The 22,125-nt window shown below is 36.6% G+C and overlaps 1 long non-coding RNA gene across 1 annotated transcript; it reads left to right on the plus strand.

The window, feature by feature from the left end:
• Positions 1-2,156: 2,156 nt before the first annotated feature.
• On the plus strand, positions 2,157-18,504 carry LOC138163107 (uncharacterized). Its single transcript, XR_011168796.1, has 3 exons — positions 2,157-2,353; positions 3,147-3,257; positions 18,015-18,504. It is a non-coding gene; the product is annotated as an uncharacterized lncRNA (long non-coding RNA).
• Positions 18,505-22,125: the final 3,621 nt, after the last annotated feature.

The following is a 22,125-nucleotide window of genomic DNA, read 5'->3' on the forward strand; positions in this document are numbered from 1 at the left end:
AAAAACCCAGATGTTGATTGGGTATGGATGTAATGGCTGGACAGTTTGGAAAGCTGTCTACTTGATCTGTTTCTGTCTTGATAATTCTGTGTATTCTGAAGTTCAGGGTGCTGACCTCTTTCCCCTGAACGATACGTGTTTGACTGATGAAAGTAAGCTTGTTAACCCATTTTGAGTTGCTTTCCTTTAACAAAGCAGATCTAAGAACCTGTATTGGCAGCAAACCCTGAGGACCTTGGGGTGCTTGCTGCTACACACTCCTAAGTGTGTGACCCTGGTAAAGTCACTAAATGGTTCTTTGCCTCAGTTTCCTCATCTGCAAAATAAGGATAATAAATAGCATCTACCTTCCATGGTTGTTATGAGGATGAAATAAGGTAATATTTGTAAATTGCTTTGCAAATCTTAAAGTGCTATATACATGCAAGATGTTATTATTAATTATTTTTATATTACATCTATCTTTATGCCAAGGTATAGGCTAGACTTTATGTCTAAAACTGTCTCCCTTCTTGCAACCCCTTCTTGAAAAACCAACTCTTTTCAAGGCTCATCTCAAGTACCACCTTCTATAAGAAGTCTTTCCTAATTTCTAATGTCTTTGGGACTTCTCCCACCCCCAAATTATTCAGTATATAGCTTATATTTACTTTATGTGTGCATGCTATTTCCCCTGAAAAAATATAAGCTCTTATTTCAATTTTTGTCTTTCTATTCACAGAACCTCCTTCAGTGGCACAGAAGCCTCATCACAGTATGGAGATGATCCTGGGTTTTTGGAAGCTATGCCAGTGGAACCCAAGCTCTGGAAGGTTCTGCCATGCTAAAAAGGCTTTGAGTATGACCCCAGCAACTGACCTTGTCTATTTTCTAAAGATCAATCTAGCTAACTATAGAGAGGTACATCACTACTTATTGATAAATATTTTTATTGACCAGGGCAACCCATGAAACAAAGGAAAATGGGAAATTGACTTTGGTACTGTTATCTCCTCCTCTTTCTGCAATGATGGATAATGATGGAGAAATTGCAAACTTGATAAGACCTTCTGAAATAAAATAACATATACTATGCTTTATAAAATAATATAATTTGAAGTCTGAAAGTTCTAATACCTCTTTATTTTTCCTTTATTATTGCTTCACTTGTTATGCTAGACTTCTTGTTCCTCTAAATGTTATTATTTTATTTAGCGCTGTAAAATATCTCTTTGGTAGTTTGATTGTCATAGTATTAAATCTGTAAGTTAATTTTGTTAATATCATCATTTTTTATTATATTAGCATGACCTAGCCATGAACACTGAATATCCCTCCAGGAATTTAAGTAGTTCTTTATTTCTTTAAGGAACATTTTGTAATTGTTATCTATAAAGGTCTTGAATGTGTTTTAGTAAATTAACTCCCAGTTATTTTATGCATTTAGTAGTTATTTTGAATGGGACTTTCCATTCTATTTTTCCTTCCTGAATTTTTTTGTTGCCAAAAAGATATTTTATTGATTTTTTAAATTTATTTTGTACCCTGAACTTTACTGAAGCTATGATTGTTTAATTTGATTTCTTTGTGAATTTTTTAATATTTTCCAAATAACTATCATGTTGTCAGCAAATAGGACTTTTGACTTTTCTTTGTCTATCTTTGTCTTCAATTTCTTTCTCTTACTTTATTGCTCTTGCTAATGTGAGATATAAGGTGGAGATTTAGGTCACACCTTCTGTCATCCCTCTCACTCCCTATAGTTTGTATAATCATAAAAAGTTAGAGTAGATAACAGAGATAATGAGATATTGTTTTAATAGATGTTGATAACTGGTGATCCCTTTCCAAAGGGTGAGTACCCTTTTCTAACTGAATCAGGAGTATTTGGCTGCCAGAAACAGACTATGTCTTTCAGACATTTTCTTAGAGAAAATTCAGGAGTTCAGGTGACCAAAAGCCAAAAGCTGCTGGTGGGGAAAATCTTTAAAAATGGGAAAGAGGGAATTTTACTTTCACAATCTGATCTACCCTGGCTTTTAGCAGTAGAGCTGCTACATGAGAAGGAGACACTCCATCCAGCAGGTAGAAAGTCAATTCAAGTGATGTAGAGACACAAATGAGGGAACAAAGGTGCATATTCCAAACAAACATGGATAGAGAAAGGCAGTAACTTAAAGCAGCTGTCTGGAGCAGGATCTCTGGCAGCAGAAATGAACACTGACTATGGAAAGAAGAGACCACTATGTCATTTGAGCTGCAGAGAGGAGCAAAGCCTGCAAGTCCAGCTGAGCTTCCTACTTACCTGAGATATTGTGCCCAAAGGGGAGATTTGGGAGAAGAAAGGACTTTCATGCTCTACAATACTGTCCCTGTAAGTTTCCTTGGCCACATGTGGTCCTTACAGATATGCTTTGTACTCTAAATATGTGGTTTACAGAAGGAATATTTTTGTAGCCACTTTTTACCATTGTATCTTACCGTGTTTCCCCGATAATAAGACACTGTCTTATTAAATTTTTTGGACAGAAAAACACCAGAGGGCTTATTTTCAGGGGAGGGCTTATTTTAATGAACATTGACAGCAATTTTAATAAACAGGTAAATGTGAACAAAAAAAATGTACCTTTATTCAATAATGAATTCAATAAAGAACAGGATGACGCACTCACTGCTGCAGCTCTGATTGGATGCAGCTCGGAGCACGGCGTGCGTTTCACGGGGGGGGGATGGTGCATACAGAGGGTACTGTAATGTAGCATGTAGCGCAGGGGATCACCTTCACTACAGTAGCAATCTCAATAGGGCTTATTTTCGGGGGAGGGCTTATTTTAGAGGAATCTTACACAGTAAGGGGAGGGCTTATTTTTGGGATAGGTCTTATTATCGGGGAAACACGGTAGTAAATGCTGAAAACCAAATGTCTACTGGCCAATTGTTCATAGAAAGTGCCCAGGGGGAGCTATTGAGTTATCATTTTAGGAGTAGCTAACCACAAGGTAAACCAGTATTGACCACCTTATAAGGAGGTAGCCCAGAGTGCTATATTTACATTTCTAAACCTAACAAATAATAGAAAAAGAGGGGCATTTTGCTTTATTCCTGTATTTATTGTGAAAGCTTCTCAAGTTTTCCTGTGGCATATAATACTAGCTTTTTGTTTTTAGATAGATTTTCAGCTGTTCACTCTTTTCAATATTGTCGGACTCTTCCTGATCCCATTTGGGATTTTCTTGGTAAAGATATTGGCCTGGTTTATCATTTCCTTCTCCTTTTAGGTAGGTAATTTTTATCATATTAAAGTGCTTATTGATTAATTTATATACTGTAAATACTTTGACTAAATTTTGACCTATGACCTATCTGTATGTGGAAAGAAAGTGCTGTGAGAGTGAGCCAGTTAAACAAAACATAAACATTGCAGTTACATGGTATGAGACTAAAATGGTAGAATAAAGACAATGAAAACCTATGGTATGGTAGGTAATGGGAGTAAATAAGAATGAACAGTTACAAGAAATAGAGATATAGAATTGGCATGACTTGTCAATTGGTTGATATTGAGAGATTAGGGGAAGGGGAAGGGTCAAAGACAGTGCTGATATTTTAAACAAGGGACACTTCACAAATAGTTTTGCCACTGAAAGAAATAATCAAATCAGAAGGAAGAACAAGATTAAGAAGAAAGATGGTAAGCATGTTTAATTTGAGGTGTGGGTAAGACATCAAGGTAAAGATGTTCTGTAGGCAACTGGACTGGAACTCAGAAGAGCACTGGAGCTATCAATTTGGAAATCATTGTGACAGACATTGTTGCTGAAGTTGTGAGGATTTGTGAAATTAATAAGGAGAGACAGTCTTAAGAAGAGAATCAGTTCAAGGACAGAACCTTGGGGACTACCAATCTTAAGGGGATGAAAAAAAGGCTCAGAGCTAATGAAAAGGACAAAGGAGTGGTTAGAAAGGTAGGAGAAGAATGAAGAGAGTGTGGTATCTCTGAAGCCAAAGAAAAAGTTATTGTTATCATTATTATTATTATTTTTGTATCTTCTAAGATTTAAAGTAAGCAGCAGTTTCCAGATGATAATACTGGCAAATAGTTCACTGCTGAATAATATAAGTTCCATCCAAAAAATGTAATTGTTTAGTATGGTTGGATTTGGATGAATTTTGTCCTAAGGAACTACACCCATAAAATATACATATTTCAACAGTGACACTGGTTTTGGTTGGATTTATGCATAAAACAAAATGAAGTAAAACAGATAAAAAATGTCCAGTAACAACTCAAAATCCAAAAACAATAGCACTTTCTAAGTTTCTCTGAGCATTTAAAATAGATTTAACTGTTTATTTTTAAAGAGTCATGGAATAAAAAAAAAAGTCAATCCTTGTTAATGGTGGTAAACTTTGAATACTTTAATGATCTCACTCAGAAATAATTATAGTAACTCTGATATAGCATCTTAAGATGTGAAAAGTGTTTTCCTTCCGTAAAACCTGCGAGAGAGATAACATGAGTATTATTATCCCCATGTTACAGATTAGGAAACTGGGCCCATGAAAGGTTTAGTCACATAGCTAGAGTTCCTATTTGAAGCAGAATTCAAACTCATCTCCTAACACAAAGTCCAGCACTCTATGTACTATTCCCAGATTCTAGAGATTGCTATAAATGTATAAACTTTTAAAAATTTCATTGTACTGTCTAGTTTATTGCAATTAGCTTGCTCTTGGAATCTTCATGTTATATATGATTTCCAAAATTATTTTTAGATAGATCTATGCTAGAAAAGTAGAGAAAAAGCTAGTCATTAATAAATTAAAATAAAATAAGTTACGTAAAATATGCACATGATGAAGGAAAAAGTGACTTCTTTATGTGAATTATGTAGATAATTATGTAGGTAATTGATCTAATTCTCCTTTCTACCTTACTTATATAGTATAGGCCTGGCCCTTTGACAAAGGTTTTGACTATCAAGCAAATTTAACACTTCAGCTGTTTACTATGTCTTAAATCTGACCATTTTGGAGTCCCTTCAAGTGAGCCAGATGAGAAACTACTTAATTAGGATTTTAATTATTTTCTTGCATTCTGATAGTATCTGTGAGTCACTGAGAAGCAGCTTGGTTCTGCAATTTCTCAGCTGCTAACACGGTTCCCTAAGGCGGTGTTTGTTGTAAATTCCCAGCTCCAGGGAACACAAGATAGATTCCGCATACTGCATTGTAGGGTGGTAACTCAGTCAGGCCAGCTTGAACTCTTGCTGTGGTCTGAACTCCATCATCTCAGTGGGACGTAACTGTCTCAGTTCAGTAGGAAGAAGCCAGTGTATTTTGGCTTTGGAATCATGTTGTATCTTTGAACTTCCCTGCGTTCCTACAGTGATTGAGTTCTGAGTAATAGAGTAAGATCATGTAGTTAAAGATTCTAGTTTTTAACTATACTTTGAGAAAAGTGTGTGTGTGTGTGTGTGTGTGTGTGTGTGTATAAAGCCCATATAATGGAATGACAGATATTTTCCACTAATAAAGCTAAAGTTGAGAATGGCTAAATTAACTTCATTAGAAAAACTGCTTCCAGTCACGGTGACAAATAAATTCTCCCTTAGGCATGGAGAGATTGCAGGAAGCATGCATTGTTAAGGGCAGAAGCTATGAGTTTTAGACATTTTAGTTTATATCACAAGGAAATCTGCTAATGGGTTTCTGTGAAGGAGTTATGTTTATGGTTTTTTTTTTAAACTGTTAGGCAGCTTTTTTTTAAAACTGCTACAGAGTCAGAGTTCTTAACTTTTTAGGGGTATCATGGACCCCTTTGAGAGTATAGTGAACCCTTCTTAAAATCACATTTTAATTTTTCCCAATTTTTCCAATGTAAAGATAATTTTCAACATTCATTTTTTAAAATTGGGGGTTCCAAATTTTCTTCCTCCTTCACCTCCCCCCTGCCTAAAATAGGAAGCATAGAATCATGATTTTAAACATTTAAAATAAAGTACCCAGAAATACAAAGGAAACCAATCATATGAAATTGCAGTTATTGAAATATTTTAAAGAAAAAATTCATGGACCCTAGCTTAAGAATCCTAGGCATGGAGGGTGGATGTGCTGGATTTGGATAAGTCACCCAACTCCCTCTGAGCCTTATTTTCCTCCTCCATAAAATGGGAATGATAAAATGGGAGGCAGTACCTGCTCACTGTGTCTTTGAGAAGTTCACATAAAACATAAAAAAAAATTTTTTTATGAAACATTAAAGCACTATGTATGGATGTTAGTTTTTATTATTAATTGAAAGTAAATATCAATTAGGCAATAGCCAAAATTCTGATCAATACAATGATCCACCATAACCTGAAATGATTCATTATGTAAAATGTTATCCACATCCAGATAAAGAGCTGATGAAATCAGAGCGCAGATAAAAGCATATTTTTCCTCTTTATTTTTCTTGCTTTTTTTTTCAGAACATGACTAATACAGAAATATTTTGCATGATTTTATGTCTAACAGGTGTTTTATTTCTTGCCTTTTCAATGCATAGAGGAGGGAAGGAGAGAATTTAGAACTGAAAATAAATTTTTTTTTTTAAAAAGTAGGTGGAATAAAATGATAATTTAGTTCTTAAAAATTAGCTTCTTGGTACCACACAAAGACCAGCTGAAGAAAACAGAAATGTCCAATATGAAGAATAAAAGACTTAAGGAGAGAATGATGGTAATCTTAAAGCATTTGTAGATCTGTCTTGGGAAAGATGGGTTAGACTTTTTCTGTTGTCAAGAGAGCTAAATGAAGAAAGATGGACGGAAGTGGCAGAAGCACATATGGGTTCCATGTTAAAAAAACAAACAAACATTTTTAAACCAGACCTGCACAACTTGTAAACTTCTTGGGGCCACAGATATCCCCCCATAGATGGGGCTAGAGATAGGCTGATAATGGTTGCCACTGGTCATGTGACAAACAGGAGCGTGCACAGTAGCAAACCCTACATTTTTTGTGGGCTGCCTGAAATCCTTTGTTGGGTGGAAATCCTATGTTGCATAGAACTGTTTTAAATATTAGGACTCTCCAAAAATTGAATGGGTCACTTCAGAAGTAGCAGGCTTTTTTCTCACTGAAGGGACTGAAGTTTTAAATGATCACTTGTCAGCAACTTTGAAGAAGGGATTCTGATCTCCATGTGCCCTGGACTTGATGGCCTCTGAGATTCCTTCATTTTCTCAGATTTAGTAAAAACAGGACAAAAACTGGTAGAACTTCCAGAGGACTGGAAGGAGACATAGAACAAAAGTATTCTCTTAGCTTGTTTGTTATTTGTCAATTTATTTTCTTTTGTCTTATTAAAGTCTGGGAGGCTGAGGTGAAATTTTTGCCACCTAATTTTTTGTTGGTAGTTACATTTATAATTTAATTTTTTAAAAATATCTCTACATTTGTTGTAGATGACTGCTAAACCATTGCTGTCTAGCAAAGATTTAGTACTGTTCAAAATTGGACAAAAACTAGGTCTGCCTAGATGATACCCAAGGGGTTGATTGCTAAAAGTAACAGGAAGCTTTTTGCCTCTTGTTGGGACTCTGAGGATGATGCTGCACTGAGTGTATTGCATTGTACTTGGTTTTGACACACAATAGCTATAGGAACAATCAAAAAATGTTTTTTAAAATTCTAAAATGGGTAATTGTAACCATGTAGAATTAATGTTTGTGGTCCATAATTATCTGCACATTTTCTATAGTCACTTCCAGATTTCTGTTATCAGTATGCAATGAGGTAGCATGGTGTAATACAGGGGCTAACTTTTTTCTGTCCTTTGGCAGTTTGGTGAAGGTTATGGACCCCTTTTCAGGATAATTTTTAAATGCATAAGATAAAATACACAAGACTACAAAAGAAATCAATTGTATCAATTACCATTACCAATTACAATCATCAAACTATTTTTAAAAAATAAGTTCATGGTGAAGAATACCTTGACTGTAGAGGAGACTACATTGAATTTGGAGTGTGAAGATCTACCTCAGCTCTACCACTTGCTGACTGTCTGACTACTAGCTCACTTCATTTCCCCAAACTTCACTTTGTTAATTTGTAAAATGGGTATAATGATGCTTAGAGTACCTATCTCAAAGGGGTTTTGTGACAAAAACTTTCTAAATTCTAAAGAGCTTATAAAATATATGGAAGCCATTATTTTTATAAATCACCACCAGAGGTTTGGCTATTGTGTGACTTTTTTTTCTAGTCTCGGCACCTCATAATAATGCTAAGACATGGAGAAAGAGATAACCATTGAAGAAATAATGAACCTTTAAGGTACTGAAAGATGGGATGATGATGATGATGATGATGATGATGATGATGATGATGAAGATGAATCCTTAGGAAGATTTAAATTATACTGACCTTTGCCAGGGAATTAATACACACGAGCCAAAATTTTCATTGGTTGTACAGAGTAGTAAGAATTCATGTTTAAGGTTTACAAAGCATTTTTCCATATAACCCCATGAGTTAGGTAGTGCGAGTAATCCTGTTCCCATTTAATGGACAAAAGAAGCCAATGCTCAGAAAGGTTATGCAGCTACTCATGTCTGAGACTTACATCCAGATCTTTTGATTCCAAGTCTAACACCCTTTCTACTATGCAAGAGGGTGGTAACAGAATTCTGTGACTCCATGCACTGTCATATACCAATGGGGGGGGGGGGGAGGGGGCGTGGATTAACATAATTTGAAAGGTTAGCAGGCTTTGTGGGAAGCTCATAGACAGCATGGCACCAAGCCCCAGAGCCAACTGCAAGTCTCTAACTATTCGTAATGTTCAACCTTCTGTGTGGTTGCCAGGCTTGAATCAGTCAAAATGTCATATCCAAATTTCTGGAGGAGTTTCGTGAGCTCCATGTACCTCAGGGCCAAACTTCACTCATTAAATGGGAAAACCGGACAACCTATCAACTGATAAAACAGAAATGTCCAGTTCCCTAGCACTGAAGTTCATTGTAAAAATCACTCTACTAGGCTAGAAGGGCATGGCTGGATAAGGGCAGGTTATTAAAACCTCTGGAGAACTACAGGGCAAAGACGTCAGCAAAAGGAACACACTAAGGCTAAGCTAAAAACATGTTTTGTTTTGTTTTTAAATATGCTTTATAGAGATTGGTTTCATAGTATTTAAAAGTTGGAATGGAATTTAGAAATTATTCTCTCCAACTCCCTCTTTCCTTTGCTCCCTCCCCGATAAGGAAACTGTAGTCTCAAGAGGCTGTGACTTTCCCTAGGTCATACTACTATTTAGTGCAGAGAAGTAGGACTAAAAACCAGCTCTTCAGACACCCAGGCCTGTTGGGAGTAACACTGGACTGTTTTTAAGTCTTTCAGCAGCTTCTAGAAACAGTCCTTCTGTGACAGATACAAAGAAGATTTGCTTTGTGCTGAATTGCATGTTGCAGCAAATAGATTTAGCAAAATTTCAATATATGTAGCCTGTATGTTCAATTCAATTAAGTTCCATAAATTTAGAGCTGGAAGGGACCTCAGAAGCCATGTATTCTAGCCCCTTCATTTAAAGATGAGAAAACTGAGATCTATGGAAAGTAAATGACTTGCTTAGGGTCACATAGGATTTGGTAGCAGAGCCAAGATATGAACACAAAGGATCTTAATCTAGATTCAATGCTTTTTCCATTTAGCATGGTGCCAAATAAGCACAAGGCATTATGATTCATATGGATGATGCAAAGATGAAGTTGACTCAGATTCAGCTTTCAAGGCACTAAGGATACAAAATAAATGTGATACAAGGTGGAATGAAACAGAAAGAGGGACAAACAGAGAGAGAGGCAGACAGACAGTACAGAGGGACAGAGACAGAGACAGACAGGCTTCTAGATAGGTCCCCTATGAAAATCGGAGGAAAGAGATCACTTTCAAATGAGGGGTTGAAAGAAGAATCATAGGATTTAGAACTGAAAGAGGGGCCTTATCAAATATCTAATCCAACCCCTTCACTTCATAGATAAGGAAACAGAGTCCCAGGAAAGTTAAGTAACCTTTCCTAAACGTATTAAAAAACAGAACCAGTATTCTAATCCAGATCTTTTGACTTCTAACCCAGTGATCCTTCTACTATAAAAGGTAATTAATTCTTCACCTGGGCTCAGGAGGAAGAGAAAATAACCCTAGATAATAGTTCAGTCTTGCCACTTTTAAAGACCCAGGAAACTAATCAAGGAGACTACCTCCCACCCATGTGGTAGGGGACAAATTGGGCTCCATGTTAGCCAAACTAGGCATGCTCAAAAGGCCAGTCCAAGTTACACTAAGGTTCTTACTTATAAACTCGCAAGAACTGGGAATAGGTATTTTGTCATCTTCCTTTAGGATAAGTCATTTGACCTATTTGTCTCAGTTTTGCTAAGTCCTGTTGTAAATTAAAATTTCATCTCTGTCAGTGATTTAACTTAATTAACATTTATTACTATGTGCCAGGTACTATGCTAAGTGCAAGGAACTAAAATAAGAAACCACAAAAGACAATCTCTACTCTCAGGGAGCTCACAGTCTAATGTGGAGACAACATGAAAACAACTATGTACAAACAAGCTATTTATAGAACAAATTGGACATAATCAATGGAAGGAATTATTAGACAGAGATCAGGAAAGGTTTCCAGTAGAAGGCAGGATTTTAGCTGGAATTTGAAAAAAGACAGGGAATCCAGGAAGTGCAAAAGAGGAGGGAGAGAATTCCAGGCGCATAGATAGCCAGTGAAAATGCTCAGAGCTGAGAGATCAAGTGTCCTGTTTGAGAAACAGCTAGGAGGCCTGTGGTTTTGGATCACAGAATATGGGAGTAAGGAGAGGAATAATTACATTCTCTGAGCCAGGAGAAGGCTATATAAGCCCTGATGTGAGGCTTTGTTTTGGGGCTCACTTTGAGAAGTGTTCTGTGATTTGATCAGATGAGACTCTGGGCAGCCGTCAAGCACCCCAGCTTTGAAAAACCCAGATATTGATGCTTCCCTCTCTGGAAACTGATTTGGTATGGATGTAATGGTTGGACAGTTTGGAGGTCTATCTGCTGAAATGTTCTTGTAACTTATGCTTGTAACCTCTGTGTACTCTGAAATTCGGGGTGATGACCTTTTCTCCCTAAACTAGGTAAATGATATATGTTTGATTGATTAAAGTAAGGTTGTTAACTCATTTTGAGTTGCTTTCCTTTATCAAAGCAGATCCAAGAACCTGTGTTGGCAGCCACCCTGGGGATGCTGGGGTGCTTGCCACTACAAAGACTCAAAAGTTAGTAGTGAAGGCTGGGTTATGAAGGCCTTTGAATTCCAAACAGATGATTTTTAAAATTTAACATTTTGTTTTTCCCTAATTACATGCAAAAGCATTTTTAACATTCATTTTTTTAAAAATCTGAGTTTCAAATTCTCTTCATCCCTTCCTCCCCTCCCTCTCATTGAGAAGGCAAGCAATCTGATACAGGTTTTACATGTGCAGTTATGAAAAACATATTTCCATGTTAGTCATGTTGTGAAAGAAAACACAGGCCAAAAAAACAAAACAAAACCAACAACAACATCCCAAGAATAATAAAGAAAGTAAAGAAAAAGCATGCTTTGATCTGCATTCAGACTACATCATTTCTTTCTCTGGAGATGGATAGCATTTTTCTTAAGTTCTTTAGAACTGTCTTGGAGCATTGTACTGCGGAGAAGAGCTAAGTCCTTCACAGCTGATCATCACACAATGTTGCTGATACTGTATACAATGGTCTCCTGGTTCTCCTCATTTCACTTTGCATCAGTTCATGTAAGTTTTTTCAGGTTTTTCTGAGAACACCCTGTTCATCATTTCTTAAAGCACAACAGCATTTCATCATAATCATATACAGCAATTTGTTCAGCCATTCCCAAATTGACGGACACACCTTCAATTTCCAATTCTTTGCCACCTAAAAGAGCTGCTATAAATATTTTTGTACCTATAGGTCTTTTTCCTTTTTGTTTTTTGTTTTTTTTATCTCTTTAGGATACAGATCTAGAAGCGGTATTCCTAGGCCAAAGGGTATGCCTGGTTTTATAGCCCTTGGACATAGTTCCAAAGTGCCCTGCAGAATGATTGGATCAGTACACCAACAGTGCATTAGTGTCTCAGTTTTCCTATATACCCTCTAACATTTGTCATTTCCTTTCTGTCATACTAGCCAATCTGATATGTGTGAGGTGGTAGTTCAGAGTTGTTATAATTTGCATTTCTCTAATCAGCAGTGATTTGCAACATTTTTTTCATATTACTATAGAGAGCTTTGATTACTTCATCTGAAAATTGCCTATTAATGTTCTTTGACCATTTATCAATTAAGGAATGGCCCTTATTCCTATCAATTTGATTCAGTTCTCTATACATTTGAGAAATGGAGAAACTTGCTATAAAATTTTTTCACAGTTATGATTACTATCTCTGTATTTCCTTCCATCCTATATTCCCTCTCTTTATCCTATCCCCTTTCTCCTTTCACTGTCCATTCTCAAAAGTAACATACTTCTGACTTTTACCTCCCCCAACCCACCCTCCCTTCTATGAGACACCTTCCCCCCTTTTCTTATCCCCTTCCCCTCCCACTTTCCTATATGGTAAGATAGATTCCTATACCCAGCTGAGTGTGTATTTATTCCCTCTTTGAGCCAATTCCAATGAGAATAAGATTTATGCCCTCCTCCCCCTCACCTCCCCCAACTTCCCCTCCACTGTAAAGTTTTTTTTAAGCCTCTTTCTTCCACCTCTCCCTTTCCCTTTCTCCCAGTATATTCCTCTTCCTCACCCCTTCCAGAGCCAGTGCTGTTACTGATACAGTTGCCTTCAAGGCCTACTGCTAATTTGCTGGGGCACAACCTGCACTGGACTGCACTCCACTCTCACCCTGGTGCAGCAGACCTTTCCTGCCAAACTTCTAAGTTGTCTTGGGCTGGAAAATTGTTTCACCCCATCCTTTTGTGGGTTGTGCTGTTTCAGAATTTGTTTTGAGGCATTAAAGTTTTTTGGAGGGGTTTAGGGGAAAGCTCAGGTGAGTCTCAGCCTTTTCTGTGCCATGTTGTCTCCAAACAAATAGATGATTTTATATTTGATCCTAAAGGTGATAGGGGGCCATTGGAGTTTATTGAGTAAAGAAGTGACATGGTCAGACCTAAGCTTTAAGAAGATCACTGTGAAAAAAGGATACTGGACTGGATAGCATGAAAAAAAAACCAAAAAGCAAAAGAAAAAAGATCACTGTGGAAGCTTATGTCCATTATCACCATGAGGCTATTTTCATATTGCATATTTGCAGGTTTATCTTACTTCCTGAATAATGGTTTCAGATTAGTTACCCCCAGAAATATAAGTGCACTTAAAAAGTTCAATCTCATTTCATTTTGATCTGTTCATTTATGTTATTAATATGACCCTGCTGGTGTTAACCTATCTTTCCAATATAATAATCATATAAGAAATCTATCTTCTAGGTCATTAATAATGTTAAAGAAGACTGGCCTTCAAACACACCTTACCTCTAAATATTTTTGCATACCTAATACATTATCATTTATCATTACTTGTTATTTATACTCTTGGAACAATTTTTCAATCTGTGTGTCAGTAGTATTATCCGAACTAATTTGAATTAGTTTCATAAGTAATTTCATATGACAATATATCAAATAACTCACGGTGGTCCAATTATATAATATCTACTAAGTTTCCTCTTCCACTCATTTTGTAATTTTTTTCTAATATGATTCACTCTTAATAAATGCTGACTCTAACTGATCATAATTTCCTATTCATCTAAGTGCTTATAAGTTTCCCCTTAATATCTGTTATATCATTTTTACCTTGAATTGCCCTTGGTATCCAGATAGTGTTATGTTTTTGAAAGGAAAATACCCCATTTCCTTTTTGACAGTTCATTCCCATTATCCCTGTCCTATGTGAGCAATTCAGAAACCAATTTAATGTTGGTTAACCAAATCTCTCAAGGTATTTTTCTATTTATGTAGTCTAGGTGAGATTTCCTGGCCAGTTCAGTTGCTTCCTGGGAGGACCTTGTGCTGTTTTCTTCCACAAGGACAGAGAACAAGTTTTATGGTACCAGTGAAGCTTTAGTATGCTATTAGGTGATCCCTTCCAAGGTCTAATCTAATGCTGACTATGGGGAAGCTGCTGTATTCTAAGCTAGTGGTTGCCTCATCTGTTGCTATTATCCCTCAATGTAGAAACAACTCTGATATCTACAACACAGACTACCAGGATTTAATTATATATAATCAATTCTTGATAATCTATACTAATGAAGGGAAGCAATAGCACAGATAATTCAAAATGGTAGACAAATCCCAAATTATTTATTTTTCTATTTAGTTTTGGAATATGTTTTTGTACTTACATTTGAATGGAGGTATTACATTCAGGTAATTTACAGCACTTCAAATAAAATAACAAAACTACATTCAGGAACATTTGATTGAGGGGGATCTGGAAAAGTATTTAGTATTCCCGTACTGCTCCTTGTCCCCACTCTTGTGCTAAGGGTAGAAAGTATTACCTCTTAGTAGACTAAAAGTACCTCAGAAGATTCATAATCTCATCAGTCTTGGTACTTCCCTTACTGATGCAGATCATATCCTAGACATTGCCTTCTCTACCATATTTATGGGCCCCTACATCATCATCCCTTCTTTCTGGTGGAGGTCAGTACTTTATTCAAAATCTTTTGCTGCACTCAAACCTGAACTTCAAACTTGGAGACTTTACCTTACATGGAAATGTCCCCAACTCCAATGATCTGCAATATCACTCCATCTCAACCATACTTAGGGAGAATAAGGCCTTCCAACTCATGATCATCCAATAAGTGTTCCACCTCCACAATCCATACACTCTTTTGTGACAACAGTGTCCAATTCTTCCAGCTTCCCCTATTCTTTCCATTCATCATGATCTCCTGATTCTGTCTTCACTGCAACCTCCAGCCATTTCACTTTTCTCTGATTTTCTAGGCCACCATCCTTGTGCTAGCCTCAGTCAGTCAACTAGCATGTATTATGTGCTTACCAAATGTCAGACACTATACTAAATAATGGAGATACAAAAGGAAGCAAAAATGGTTCCCTGCTTCTAGGAGCTCACATTCTAATATGGTCGACAAGATACAAAATAATTGTACCTATAAAATATATACAGGGAAAATGGAAGATAATCTCAGTGGGAAGGCACTAACATTAAGGGAGACTGGGAAAGGCTTCTTTCAGAAGGTGAGATTTGAACTATCTCTAAGTAAGTCAGGGAAGCCAGAAGGTCGAGATAAGGAGAGAGAGTATTCCAAGCATGGGCAAACGACCAATAAAAATTCATGGAGGGAGAAGATGGAGTGCCATCTATGAGGAACAGAAAGCAGGCCAGGGTCACTAGATCCTAGTATATATGGAGGAGAGTAAAGTGTGAAAAGACAGGAAAGGAAGGAGTCAGGTTGTGAAGGGAACCAAAAACACAACTGTGCCTCCTGGATCTACTATGACAATTAAGTCATCTAATCTCAATTATTCTCACAGTACTGTACTCCAGTCCTTTTACTCTTTCCTGATCCACCTTCTGTCACCCTCCCTGACTTGCTCTAAGCCTTTTCTTCTCTTCATAGGCTACCTATACCACCACCTTTCCCCTACCTTTTAACAGAAGACTTTGTCTCATACTTCACTGTATAAACAATACAAGCACCTTTTCCCCAATTCTACTCTTCAAATCACCTCAGCATTATTCCCTATCCTCTCCTCCTTTGTTCCATTCGTAGAGAACGAAATTACCTTTCTTCTTGCCAATAGCAATCTCTTTATTTGTGCCTTTGGTTCAAGGAAACAACCTAGGGAGAGATGTGACCTGGTAATTTGTCTCTGCAACACTTTATCCTATACCTTCTCAGAATTCACAGCTATAGAAGATTCAGAAAAGAAAGTTCTTGTCATCAAAGTCCTCAACACTGTCAAACAGTTCAATGTCAGAAACATATTGTTCTATCAGTGAAAATGACACTAAAAATGATGCATTGCCAACTCCTTTGCAACTGTGTACTAAGGACCATGGAGTCCTTCTATCGGGCTTGCAGCTCAGTGCCCCTATATGTATTATATTCTACTAGAATATTAGTTCCTCAAAGGGTCTTTCTTGATTTGCATCCCTAGTGCTTAGCACATAGGAAACATTTTCTTCATTCATTCATTCCATCCTCTTCTTTCTCCTACAAGAACTCGTCTTTTCAGTCATTCCCTCTCTCTCCCTAATTTTCAATTTTTTCTTATCCACTGACTCTTTACTTGCTGTCTACAAATATGTCCATATATGCCTAGTCTTTTTTTAATGCTTTACTTAATCGTACCATCTCCTTAGATTATTGTTCTACAATTCAGCTAAAACCTCTAGTTGAGGATCAGTATGAGATTGAAAGAGTTTATACAGTACTCTGTGAACTTTAAATTAGTATATAAAAGTCATTATCACCATTATAATGGTTATAACTGAGACAGTTATAGCCCTTCCTTATAGGGGAGTGTCTTATTAATCATAGCACTCCCCAGAAGATAATAGAGGTGATTGAAAGAGCCAAGTAAAAAAAGATATTACCTTTCCCTGAAGAAGACAAATTTAACAACTCTGAAAAATAAGTTCCTGAAGGACCTCCGCCCCCCCCACCTCCCAGAGTGAAGTTCATCAAGGAGCAGAGGCTACAATGACTGGTGGAGAATAGGAGAAACAATTATCTGGAGGAGAGAGAACCCAGAAAGGAGCAGCACAAGGATCTCACCAGGAGATAGAGGCAACTCCATGGCATCAGAGGCATGATTTATCCCTCCAAGCATTGCCCTGGACACGGGTGTTCTCATGTGTATATCCCATGTCATTCCTATGCATATATCCACTCTTTCATTCAGGCTTTGTGAATTTGTGGGGAAGCCATCACAAGGTTTATGAGGAAATGGTCTGTCTGCATTCATACAGCTCTAGAAGGTATCTGCAGTTATAAGTTCTTAAAAGAAAATGTAATCTCTAAAAAGTGTGCTTAACTTTGTCTAGGTCACTCTCTAGCTAGTGACTGAAGTTACATGAAAAGTATCATGAAAGAATTCATCACACTGGAAAGTCTAATTTCTACCCTAATGTATTTTTACCTTCTTATACAGAAAGATACAGTTAAAGTCAAAGAACTGCACTTCACTCAAATGTAAGTGTGATATGTACACATGCATAAGACCTCTTCAAAGTACTGTAAGAAAATCAACTCTACAACAACTATAAAAATCAGTATAAAACACAGAAATAAATATGGGTGGAAAATTAGAAAAATTTAGATATTTCAGTGAAATTATGGAATATAAAAAGGGATGAAGTGAGTAAAGAGACTATAATTCCATTCAATGTTTTCCTAGATTTATTAAACTTAATAAACCCAACCACAAGTTTTCTGAATTAAAAAATTTTTTTCTTATGAGCAACTGATCAGTTTTAAATATACATTTAAAATATGAATTCTTTAAAAAAATAAGAAACAGTGAGAACAAAGTACTTGAAGGCATTTTTTCTTTCTGTCTGAGTGTGTGCTATTGACAGCACTCCAAGGTCCTGCCAGCCTGGCAAGCCAGAAGCACGGAGAAAATCACAGGTGTAGCACATGGCCAAGCTGAGTCTCATCTTCAGGCCACCAGGCCATTCTGCTAATGTGTTTTTGCATTTTGTAATTAAATAAAGATGCTGGGTAATGCTGAAATATCTATTTACTAGATGGAGTCTCCTGAGATACCCAAGGTGCATCTGAATAACATTTCACAGATATATCTAAAGTTGTGTATTGGGTTTGGAAAGTTTATTTTCCTTTATTTGAAAAGCCAATATATCCTTATTAAAAGTGTCTTTGAATGATATTTGTTACTTTAAGAGAGAATGAATATGTTAATTATATTTCTGGTCCCTTGATTTCATTGACAGTTCCCGGTGCATATACCAACATCACCAGATCATTATGACTGATGATCATTTGCGGAGTAAACAAAAAATGGTGTCCCAGGATGCACCACTTCCAGGATTTCTCCTGCCTTTGGAGTGAGTTGCCACATTGCAAATATGACAACAAATGAAATGATGATAGCATCTGCTTAATCTGGCTTTTGTCCATGTGTCACAACTGCCATGTACTGAGGTTAATTGAGACTTTTTTTATTTGCTTAAGTCTCTTTTGTTCATTTAATTTTCCCTGACATGATCTTACTTCAATCATCTTTGACTGAAACACTGTCAATTTTTAATGGAGATGTATTTCTTCATCTTTAATTTTTAAGAAAAAGGAATAACAAACATTTGTTCTGTCATGATTGATTTTGTTGAAATTGTGTTAAATACAACAAGACTATCAATGCTGTTTGGTCTTAAACCATAATTTTTATTTGATGTAACAGTCCCTAATATACAGTGTATGGTCAATAAATGTTAATTGATGATAACCGTGCTTTTTTAGCCAATAAAGTAATGACCAACAGGAAAGGCAAGAATAATCATGAAGTCAATCTGGATCCTTCTGTTCATGAAGCACCAATTGAACTTGCCTTTTTTTCTTTTCTTTTCTTTTTTTTGCCTTTGAAATGAGAATAATGGGTTTTTTAGCCCCTACGAGGATAGATATTCAGCTTAGTAAAGTATTAGACTTTGAATAAACTAGTAAATCTAACATAACCATTCTTCCTCAAGGCAACTAGGTGTTCTACTCAAAGATGTTATTCACAAATAGAAACTAGTATGCCATATAAAAGATTTCATTTTCTACAAGAAAAAAAATAGCAAATGAACCATTTTACTACAATAATATTTTTAAATTGGCCTACTAGAAAGAAATTGGATGATTAAGTGGTCTAGACCAAAATGGGGCTTGCCTGATCTCTTCTCTAAGACTGAAGATGCCAAGCTGATATGTGGTTTAGTTCTATTTATGTTTTGGTTAATTTAATTACCTTTGTGGCTACCTTTGCTATGATGCCTGCTGATCTCTCTAAACTAACCCTCACCAAAGGAGACTGGGAGTTTTCACATTGCAGATACATGCTAAATTCCATTCAAAATAAACTCTAAAGTCTCAGTGGTAATAGCTATCTAATGGTATACTCTTCCTTGGGTTATAATTTCGTTAGGCTCCTTATTTTTCTTTTCAGATTTGAATCCTCACTTCTCCATACCCCAAGGCTTAGTAAAATGCCAAGAATACAGTGGAAACTCCATAACAATTTTTAAAAGAAAGACTTGTGAGACCCTGTCATTGGGTACCACTGCTTTCCCCCTGGATAAGAATGGAGTAGCCCCAGTATGCAGTCAATATTGCCCTCTAGTGGTTTTCTCAGCTAAATGGGTTCTAATGCTAGACCTGAGATTTCTCCATTATTTATAGTAGCTGCTCATTAGTACCAGTGCCATTTTGAGGTGATTTTTATTCTCACGATTTTCTCCAAAAATTTCCATATAACAGATTTTAAGTGCCCTTAAAAAAGGTGATCTGGTTTTCTAATAGCCATGATAAATTAACAAAGTAAATAAAACTCCATAATACATAGGATGAGGAAAATTAATGAATGGGTTAAATATTTATAACATTAGACTAGTGTAATATTCTCATTTTCAAGAATTTCATTATTGTGCAGATTACAATAAAATAGAAATGGGGTGCTTCAGCAGGCATTAGATTCCTTATGGTTGCTAAAGGTCTCCCAGGAAAAGAAGGATGACCACTTGATGGGGATGTTGCGGAAGTATGGATTAGACTAGATGGCTTCTGAGGTCCTGACAAAATGATTCTATGAAACTAGTAGCAGGAAGGTTTGGGTCTGATGATGATGATGATGATGATGATGATGGTGGTGGTGATGATGATGGTGGTGGTGGTGGTGATGTTGATGATGATAGCTAACATTAGGAGAGCACTTTGAGGTTTGCAAAGCAATTTAAGGGTATTGTCTCATCTGATCCCTACAACAGCTCTGTGGGGTAGATAGAGTAAGGGAGCTTTTAAGGTTTAATGCTGATATTCAATCAATACAAAAACAATGATTAGGCTCTTATTATATGCTAGGCACTTGCCAGGCACTGTGCTAAGCACTCTAAATACCAAAAGAGGTAAACAACAGTCCTGTCCCTAAAGGAACTTACAGTCTAATGGGAGAGACTGCATGAAAGCAAATAATTGCAAAGCAAGCCATATGCAGGGTAAATAGAACATGATTAGGAGAGGGAAGGCACTGTAATTAAGAGGGCTTAGAAAAGGTTTCCTGTAGAAGGAGAGATTTTAGTTGGGACTCAAAGGAAACCAGGGGTGATAGTAGTCAGAGTGGAGGAGGAAGAACATTCCTGGCATAAAGGATAACCAGAGAAAATGTCTAGAGCCCAAGAGATGGAGTGCCTTGTTCATGGAACAGCCAGAATGCCAATGTCACTGGACTGAAGAGTATGTGTCAGACAGTAAGGTGTAAGAAGACTGGAAAGGTAGAAGGGGTATAGGTTATGAAGAGCTTGGAATGCCAAACAGAACATTTTGTACTTGATACTGGAGGCAATAGGCAATCAATGCTTATTGCTAGGCATATACCACACACACACACACACACACACACACACACACACACACACACACACATATGTAGTCATTGATGGAAAAGAAGGTTTCTTATATACCAAAATATTTATAGCAGCACTTTTGGTGACAATGAAGGACTAGAATCAAAGCAGATGCCCACCAACTGGGAAATGACTAAGCAAACTGTAGTATGGAATGGAATATGCAATGAAATGCATATTTTTGTGTTTTATTGTGCTGTAAGAAATTATGAACATGAAGAAAACAAAGAAGCATAGAAAAAAAATCATATAGACTGATACTAAATGAAACTGAGACAGAAAAATAGTATATAAAATGGTAAATTGTATATACTATATTCCTATATATTTTCTAATTGTATATGCTATATACAAGGTAAATGGAAAGAACCACAAAATGATTTAAAAAATGAATTTTGTGATACTATAAAAAAAAGTTGGCTCCAAATAAGAGGTATGAGAAGATTCCTTTCCTCAATTCTTTGCAAAGGTGGTAGTCCATAGGTGTAGAATATTGTATACAAGTCAGACTATTTTTTTCAATGTACTGATGAGTTTTGTTGGAATTTTTTTCTCTTTTTCTTAAAAAAAAATTTTTATAAGGGATAGGTTTTTGAGATGGGAGAGAGGTAGAGGAATCAAGGGGGAAATATCAGCAATACAAAAATAGAAGTTTTCAATAAAAATGTATTTTTTAAAATTTAATCTTGATACTAACATTTAGGATATGCAAATAGAGTTTAATTCAAAAAAATTTTATATGTGTAAAACCAGCTGATCCTTTTCCACTAAGAAGCTCCAGCTCTGGATTCACGTGGTTTGTTTTCAATCCTGGGGGAGCCTGGCTTCTGAAGAGAGGAGGCAGGTTTTTTACTTATTGTCTCTGGCTCATTATATTCCTATCCAAAAGTAAAGCTCTGAGGACATTCACTTCAATAAAGCTTAGGTTTGGCTCATGCCTAGAGTCTCTCCAATAGGGATTTACAGGGTCTTTTCTCAAGGTATTCAATGTGCAAAGTAGATCAAATATAGGACAGCTATTTATTTCTTCTACCACAAAAGAAATGCTTCAAGACTCAAATGTATTCATAAATACTTGTAGCATGATATAAATACTTAAAACATAAATAGGCATTTCACTTTTACTTTGGGACCTGCTGTCTGGATAATTCCCTCATATTGTCTTCTGGCCAGCCCAGCATTCATGGCTCATGTTCCTGTCCAGTGTTCAACTTTTTATCTAAAAAGCATTGTAGCAGCTACAGGGTTGCTGCAACTCTTATAAGACATCTGGCACTCCCTGAAGAACCCAAGAAGTTAGCATATGGAAAAAGAGAAGAATCAAGAGAGTATGGTCACTCATGTAAAGCCTACTGCATGAACAGTTCTTCCTTTTTCAGTGGCCAGAACTCTTTGATGTAGCTATCTATACACACACACACACACACACACACACACACACACA

The sequence above is a fragment of the Petaurus breviceps genome, unplaced genomic scaffold, assembly GCF_028583685.1.
Source record: "Petaurus breviceps papuanus isolate PSGF00001 unplaced genomic scaffold, PetGlider_PUasm1.0 187, whole genome shotgun sequence".
In the NCBI taxonomy this organism is placed as follows: Eukaryota; Metazoa; Chordata; class Mammalia; order Diprotodontia; family Petauridae; genus Petaurus; species Petaurus breviceps.